Source organism: Halyomorpha halys, unplaced genomic scaffold, assembly GCF_000696795.3.
Source record: "Halyomorpha halys isolate HHAL.00 unplaced genomic scaffold, Hhal_1.1 Scaffold272.1, whole genome shotgun sequence".
In the NCBI taxonomy this organism is placed as follows: domain Eukaryota; kingdom Metazoa; phylum Arthropoda; class Insecta; order Hemiptera; family Pentatomidae; genus Halyomorpha; species Halyomorpha halys.
The window spans coordinates 692,572-699,950 of NW_027108767.1; positions in this window are offsets into that span (position 1 = coordinate 692,572).

A 7,379-nucleotide genomic window follows, 5' to 3' on the forward strand; every position below is an offset into this window, starting at 1 on the left:
CATATTTACCTCACTCTTGTTTAAATGATTTACTCTTAGGTATTCATAATAATAATAATAATTATTATAAACTTTATGACTTACTAATGAAGTTGGAACAGTAAATGTTAATTATGGTTCATGGCTAATAAAATCCTGGATTCGTCCAGTAGAAAAAACGTAATGATCAACATTAATATAATTGAAGCATAATTAAAAATGTATACATTTTCCATATACAATATACGAAAAAATATATTAGCTAATTAAATCAACTGGAGAAAGAAAAAAAAAAGAATCGGGCAAGTATTAGGAATTATAATACGTACATAAATGTTTAATTTTAAGTTGAATGATTTTTTTTTTTCGTACTCTCCTCTGGAAAATTTTTAGTAGGTAATAATATAAATATAAGAAGTATATACAATTTCTTCAACCCTTCTTTTATCCGGAGGTATTCTAAAATACAGAGGTCAACTAATGTTGTTAACTTCAATTGATTCATATAGAGCACATAATTAAGTCTTGTAATAGCGAAGCATTTCCGTGGCTAGTCACACTTAACTTACCACCGTATACTCGCATCTCCAAGTTTGGGATATCACAATTTTTGTGATACTACAGAGAAGGCAAAAATTATAAACAAAATTATTTTATTTTTTGTTGCTATTTTATTCCCGAGATGGGAATAACTAGAGAGAAAAAGTTTATTCAAAATAAAGAGTTGTCCTGCCCAACATCATTGGGTTGCTAAATTTAATAAGACAATTTTATTTTAATTCTTACCACATATAGGTATAACAACTAAACAATATATAATAACATTATATGGCTTTTATTTATAATCTTAAATACTTTCTTCAGACTGGTTAATTTTGTTTAAATAAATAATTCAATTTTTATCCATTTTAGTCTCAACACATTTTATTTTTCTTACAAGTTCGACGTTTCGGCCAATCCGGGGACAATCTTAATACAATTTTTAAACTAAATGATTTAAAAACTCAACTTCATGCAGGCTATTCTGCTTAGGTCAAAACAACAATTTCTAATTAGTCAATTTTCACATAAAAAACAAAAATTAAAATTCATTTATGAATTCACAGTAACTATTTGTTAAAACTTTATCACTCTGTTGATTACTTATTGTCGCCCACGTTATAACAGTGATAAAGTTTTAACAAATAGTGACTGTGATAATTTTATTTTTTGCTTTTAATGTGAAAATTGACTAATTAGAAATTTTTGTTTTGACCTGGGCAGAATAGCCTGCATGAAGTTGAGTTTTTAAATTAGTTCTAAAATTATATTAAGTAGATTGTCCCTGAGGATGGCGGGATTGGCCGAAACGTCGGACTTGTAAGAAAAATAAAATGTGTTGAGACTAAAATGGATTAAAATTAAATAATTTATTTATATTATATGGCTTTTTTTTTTATTTTTTTTTTTTTTTATAAAGTTTGTTCCTATAAAAACTTACGGAGCCATAATGCAATCAGGAAAGATCAAGTGATATCGGCTTTTCCTATTCAAATCGAATGCCTCTAATTATCCGTTCTTCTTCTTTAGTAATTTATAAAATTCTTCGTCATTTCGTATTTATTTATTGTTTATTATTACTAATAAATAAATGATGCGAACTAGATTGATAGGCCTAGGTGGAGTGTACACGGCCTAGAATCAGCTGGGAGCAAAACGTACAGCATGACAACCTTGTAAAAAATGATGAATCGGCCTAGTATAGGTAGGGGAAATAAAAATGGCGGCTTTTTCAAAACAAACAATAAAATTAATTTATCATCCGGAGCTCTATATCTTTAAAACTATCAACAACACTAGAAAACTTAAGAGAACATTATTAAAAGTAGAATAAATTTTCTAAAATATGAGCCCTAATAGAGCTATTTACGTTTAATAGTTCCCTCGATGTAGCTTTTTAAGATCTATCATTTCATAAAAAAAAAAAAAAAATGAAAAATTAGAAGTTAATGAATTTATTTGAGAAATCTATATCTCAAAAATCCTTCGACGTACAGATGTCGATTAAAACTAAAATTAAAGCTAATTTGAGAGATTTATCTTCGTAGAAATAGTAGTGTTGATGATAATTGCTCAAATAAATTGATTTATAGTAGTTCGGACAAATTTTCATGTGCAAAAGTTATACTAATAGGCGAATATCATAAAAACTACTTCAGCAGATACGTGAAGTAAACTACTTTATAGCAAGTTGGATTATCTTTATTTTTAGTACTGGGAGATGAATGTACGTCTTATGGTTCCTGATTTCAAAAAATCTTATCCGAACAACTGGAAATCAACATTTTGTGAATTTATTTTGTCAAATGTCATTATCAATACTACTCGTACAAAGATAAACATCATAAACTACTTTATAATACATTAAACTAGCTTTAATTAGAGTTCTAATAGGCATCTGTAAGTCCAACGGTTTCTGAAATAAAGTTTTTCATAAATCAAATTTATTGTCCGAACAACTATAAATCACATTATTTTAGCAAATATCATGAAAACTACTATTCCTACGAAGGTAAAGGTTATAAACATATTTATAGTCCATTAAACTAGCTTTAATTTGAGTGATAATAGACATCTATACGTCACATAGTTCCTGAGATATAGATTTCTAAAAATAAATTAACTAACTACTAATCTTTTAGTAGATTTTTAAGAAATTTTGCTGTTTAAAAAGCTATATCTCGAGAACTATTGGACGTAAATAGCTCTATTAGGGCTAATATTTCAGCAAATTTACTCTTCTTTAAATAATGTTCTCTTAGATTTTCTAGTGTTATCGGTAGTTTTTAAGATATAGAGCTCTGAATGAAAAATCTATGTTTTTTTAATGTTTTGAAACAGCCGCCATTTTTTAATCCCCCTACCTATATTTGGCAGACTCATCAATTTTGACTGGTAATTATACCTTGTTTTCATTAAAGTAATCAAATATTGGGGTGAGATAACTGCCTTTTTTTGTTCCCGGCTCTTGTACTATTATACGTTTGCGCTAAACTTAAAAGGCCGCATGGTTTTTGAGATCTCAATTTAAATTCACTAACAACTGATTTTTCAGTATATTTGTTATGAAATGTTCCTTTTTAAAAAGCTATATTTCGGAAATATTTGAACTTTGAGCTCGATGAGAACTCATATTTTAGCAAATTCACTCTTGTTTAAATGATTTACTCTTAGGTATTCTAGTGTTGTTGATAATTTTAAAGATATAGAGCTGGGAAAGATAAGCGTCATTAACTACTTTATAGCACATTAAACTAGCTTTATTTTGAGTATTAATAGGCATCTGTATATCTCATGTTTCCAAAATCAAAGATTTTCCATGATAAATTCACAAACTTATGATTTTTCAGCATATTTTTTTATGTTTCTTTTCTAAAAGCTATATTTATTTACAATCCCTGATAATCCTCCGAGGCGTCTGAAAAGAAGATGGCCACGGGACCATCTAATTTAAATTAATGTTTGAAGTACCACCAATGGGTGGTTCCTTCCCAAGATTTTCAAGTGTTTATGAAGCATACTACATATTTACCTATTGTATTATTTTGTACAGTTGTAAATTACATTAAATAAATAATTTAAAAAAAAAGCTATATTTCGGGAATCATTGAACGTAAATAGCTCTCTATAAAGGCTCACATTTTAGCAAATTCACTCTTCTTTAAATCATGTTCTCTTAGGTATTCTAGTGTTGATAGTTTTAAAGATGTAGAGCTGAGAATGAAAAATTATTTTTTTTTTTTAAATTTATTCCCCCTACCTATACTTGGCAAACTGGTCAATTAATTACATATAGTTTTCATTAAAGAAATATAAAAATGGTGTTAAATAAATGATTTTTTCCACCCCTGGCTCTTGTATTATCCATAGAAGAGAGTTGTGTTTGTGGTTATCAGAGACAAATGCCGTATAAAGAAGCACCTCACACCGTTAAGCGGTAACGAGAATTTAAGATTATGGTGCAATAAAATTAATAAGAAAAATGTCCGTAGCTTTCTCCGAAATTACAGACCCGATAGTATGGAGACTCGGCAACGAAGTTACAGGTCAATCGACGATGATCCTCAAAACTGCTGATTATCTTCCGCCATTTCGTTTTTGAAATGGCGATAAATTATATGTTCCCTTCGGCTTTATCTTGGCCATTTATGAATCCATGGTGGGAGAATTTACGAAGGATCCTTTTGAATTCTAATACCAGTACACAGCTCCTTTATTATTTATTACTTACACAGCGAACGACTTTGTTTCAATCTTACAGCCACGTTGGTTAACAATAAATATTTTTCTCATACTATTTATGACTTTTTTTTTAGTGTTGTTGGTAATTTTAAAGCTACGAATGAGAACTTAATTTTTTTTTTAACAAACTTATTCTCTAAGTCAAAGTGGTTTAGAAAGATTGAAAAGAGTCAGAAAAATAACTGTTTGGTTTGATTTCATAATAAAAATAATAATAATCAAACCTAAATGTATTTTAATTACTATTTATTTGATAAAAAATTTAATATAAAGAATATGGTCTGGGTTGCGGTCAAAAAAGAACAAAAATAGTTAACAATTATTAGGATTTTTTAAATGTATTTTATAAAAAAAAAAATTATACATATTTTCGTATTTCTATGTATATTTATTTTAATGTTTTGTCAATTCTTACAATGTTATCTTGTTTTTCGTTTATCCCCGACGAAGACCTGCAAAATGGGTCGAAACGTTGGTTATAATAAATATTTTTCTCTTACTATTTTGATATCTTTATTGGTCACCAACCGGACTATCCTCCTACAATCTACTTCATACGGTCAACAATCTTCTTCCAAAAACAAAAAATACCTAAAACTAAAAAGATTTTGACGTAATAGGATAATAAGACACAAAATGTAAATTAAGGTAGGGTTAAAATTAAGTAAATATAAGTGAAAAAAATTATATTCAAATGAAAGAAATGAAATAATAAAAAAATAGACAACGATAATGATAATGAGTAAAGAACACTTTACTAATTTATTATTATTAACTTTATTTCTATTTATCATTTGTCGACATTTATTTAATCTTAACTTACTTCTTTATATAATTTATAATCTTAAACACTTTCTTGAAACTGGTTAATTTTTTTAAATAAATAATTTAATTTCTATCCATTTCAGTCTCGACACATTTTATTTTCTTATCTTATAAATACGACGTTTCGGCCAATCCGGCCATCCTCAGAGACAATCTTAATACAATTTTGGAATTATATAATTTAAAAACTCTAACTCCATGCAGGCTATTCTGCCCAGGTCAAAACATTATTTCTAATTAGTCAATATTCACTTAAAACCAAAATTAAAATCATTTATCACAGTCACTATTCCTTAAAAACTTTATCACAACCCTAGGTAATAGGATAATAAGATACAAAATGTTAATTAACGTAGGGTTAAATTATGTAAATATAAGTGATAAAAAAATTATAAACAAATGAAAGAAATAAAATAAAAAAATAGACACCGATAATGATTTGTTCTATACTCATTTATTATTATTAATTTTATTTCTATTTATTCTTTCTCGATATTTATTTAGTCTTAACTTACTTCTTTATGTTCCATCTTTCACTGTGTTACATTCTGTTTTTTTCGTTTTTATTTTTATATGTTATTACGTCTTTTTTTTTTTAAATCTAATAGTTTGCGTAACTTTTTTTTTTTTATGTTCTTATACTTTTCTATTTTATATAAATACTTTCATTTAATACTTATTTTATTTCATATTTTCTTTTCTTTCATTTATATTTTTTTTTTCGGTTATTAACTCTCAGAGATCTTAGATAAATAACTAATTGTATTTTTTTTTTAATATAGTTTATATTATTATTAATTGTTCTAAAGCTTAAGGCGTTTCTCAGACGGGCAATCTAGCGAAAAAAATTCAAATCGGACAAGTAGTTCCAAATATTACCGCGTTCAAACAAACAAACTCTTTAGTTAGTATAAGATAAGATATAGGTCAAATGACACAACAGTTGTAAATTATAAATAGCATTTCTTTACTACATCATTTGTAAATTACTACTGAAGTTCAATATTTGAAAAGATTTATTTGTTTTATTTCACAATAAAAATACCATTTTCATTTTAAATAAAGATGTTAACTGAAAGTTATGTGATACGTACTTGATTTTTAAATAAATGTTAAAAAAAATCTACTCTTAATATAAATTAATGATACAATTACGAAATAAGGAAATTAGGAATACAACTTATATACCATATTACAAATAAAATTTTATTAGTAACATGTGAATAAATTATTACTAAAATAATTTTGAATACAACATATGAAATAATTTGAAGATTAAATCTTTTTTTTTTTTTTTAATGTTATGTCTGTTACCTTCGAAACTTGGAGGTCATCATTATCGAATTAGGCGTGGTCAGTTTGGTAGAGTTCACAGTGTGCGTTCTAGATCTGCTCGAGTCCAATGATATATTCAACGATATATGATATACTAAATAAATATTATAATACACTTTATATAATAAATAAATTAATTTAAAAAAAAACTACACCATCACTATTATATCAATTGAACTAAGTAACATCAAAATTTTAACTTATATAATACAGTAAATTAAATTCCATAATTTTTAAAGGAAAAAAAAATCTAAATTCAAAATATGAATTAAGGGTCACAAACAAAAAAAACAATTTAATTTATAATCTTAAACACTTTATTGAGACTGGTTAATTTGTTTAAATAATTAATTTAATTTCTATCCATTTTAGTTTCAAAACATTTTATTTTCTTATAAGTCCGACGTTTCGGCCAATCCGGCCATCCTCAGGGACAATCTACTTAATACAATTTTAGAACTATATGACTTAAAACCCAACTCCATGCAGGCTATTCTGCCCAGGTCAAAACAACAATTTCTAATTAGTCAATATTCACATTAAAACAAAAATTAAAATCATTTATCACAGTCACTATTTGTTAAAACTTTATCACAGTTATAACGTGAGCGATAATAAGTGATCAACAGAGTGATAAAGTTTATAAGTTATAAGAAAATAAAATGTGTTGAGACTAAAATGGATAGAAATTAAATTATTTATTTAAAAAAAAAAAATTGACAATGAAGGTATATCTGTTAAGGCTTTGTTTAGGAGACATTCACGTCTAAAGATTTTCAATGTAGTGAATCATTTATATAATATTAAATAAATCAATATGTGTTATAATTAAATTATAAATGAAATATAAACATTAACATTCATATTAAATGTTGCTCAAAGTGATTACCTTTAGCATTAAGACAGGCTTAGCATCTTAATTTGAATATGTATTTTTTTTGCCATGGATACAAATCCAG